The following is a 1,880-nucleotide window of genomic DNA, read 5'->3' on the forward strand; positions in this document are numbered from 1 at the left end:
GTGGAGTCACGTGGACACCATTCAACTTTCAAGTAAATTTCCACCATCAAACTCCTTTGCATTAAGCCATTTCATCTCAAAAGAGCATGTAGATTTCTACATTTTTTCTATTTCTTCATTACACAAATGCTTTAGGACTTCACCTGCTTTCTTGATCATGCACTCAAGGTGTTTGATACATTGTCTGAGCTTTCGATCTTCCACGATCTTTGTTGGTCATTCTATGTGATCATTGCGCCTTATGCTTTTTGTTGTTGTCTGGAGAACTTGTCTGCATTTATTTTCATGTACCTTCATTCAAGTATACAAGGTATCTACTTGTCTTAATCTCGACTTCACTTCAAAGAGAACCAATATCTTGTTTGTTTGATGTCACTTGTTCAAAATCCATTACTTGGTTGTCAACTGAGGATGATCTCTTGGCCACTTTACACAAATGTATTGATTTATTTTTCTTTACTTGCAGGAATGGTTAGTGATCCTCCGTTTCCTAGCGCAAATCCATCGAGCCAACTCTGATATTCCTTTGGCTGTTAAGACCATCTTTGTCCCTAATTCTGCTGAAGATTCCAACATGGTATCAATCCAAGTCTTGATTTTCCTACAGTCATTCCCCTATTTCAGCTTTCCAAGATTCTAGGTCCACGTGTTTAGAACCATTGATACAGCTTGGAAGCTTCAAGACCAACAATGGGAATACACACTGAAGGAGGCTGAACAAGTTCGAACACATTGTCATTCCAAATGGGAGGGATTTGTTCAGATTGGATATTCCTTGAGCTTTTGCTATTATTACCTTTGCACAGACTCGAGATGATTCTCATTTTTATTCTGATTTCTGCTGTCTCTTTTTGTTTGCCATAATTTGGCGGATGTCCTTCTGATTTGTAACTCTGGAAAGTGGCTCGAAAGCCAAACTTTATTTGAGAAACATGTTGTTATTACCATATACATGCTGCTTGAGATTTGTTTTCATCCATTTGGATTTTGGCATTTCACATTTACAAGGGAAACTCTGCCAAAATTTTCTAAAACTAAACAAACGGCAAAAAGCCTGTTTTCTTTAACATTGATGCAAACATGGCGAGTCAACACTGCTTGTTGCCAACCAACTGTTAAACAATATTTTTCTAACAATACTCCTCAAGGTTTCGAGATATGCCATAAACGAACTTCACTTTTCATCAATTTGGCCAACCAACACAACAAATATTTCTCTCAAAATACATCAACTACATCGGATTTCATGACCAATGATTTTATTTATTCACAATGCTCCATGATTATTTGCAAACAAGTTCAGCGGGGAATGGCTTAAAAGCCTATTCCTCGCAGATTACAGAAACTTTCTACGAGTCAATATCTCAAAATTAGCCAAAGTGGCTATCCAGCCTACTTTGTACAATACTTCTCATCTATTCCATCTTTATAAAACATCCGTCTCCGGCTGTCGATATTTCATCTGAGCCGGAGCTAAAATTAAATCCTCCATTTGTAACCCTTCTTCCTTGCTACCTCCATATTCTTCCTCAAATATTTTCTTTTCTTTGAATGATTCCTCCACCTTAGATCTGCGCTCAACAGCTTTTTCTCTCAACAAACGTCGTTTTTGGGTCCGAGAAAGTGGTTTTGGGAACTTTGGATGCTCCACCCGTTTCCATACACCATTGGGGATTGCTCTGGGAGGAATAACAAAATGAGATTTTCTTTCATATCTATTATCGGTGTCTAGAGGTGGTGGCCTCTGTATTAGCTTCTGGAATGATTGTCGGTCACTCCTTCCCTCGCCATTCATTGACCCATGAAATGAAACCTTTCCGAGGTGCTGGTACTCCGGCCTTTTGGCCATGGATCCCCTACTGTACCTCATATTCCTCCCA

The sequence above is a fragment of the Primulina tabacum genome, chromosome 17, assembly GCF_025594145.1.
Source record: "Primulina tabacum isolate GXHZ01 chromosome 17, ASM2559414v2, whole genome shotgun sequence".
Taxonomy (NCBI): domain Eukaryota; kingdom Viridiplantae; phylum Streptophyta; class Magnoliopsida; order Lamiales; family Gesneriaceae; genus Primulina; species Primulina tabacum.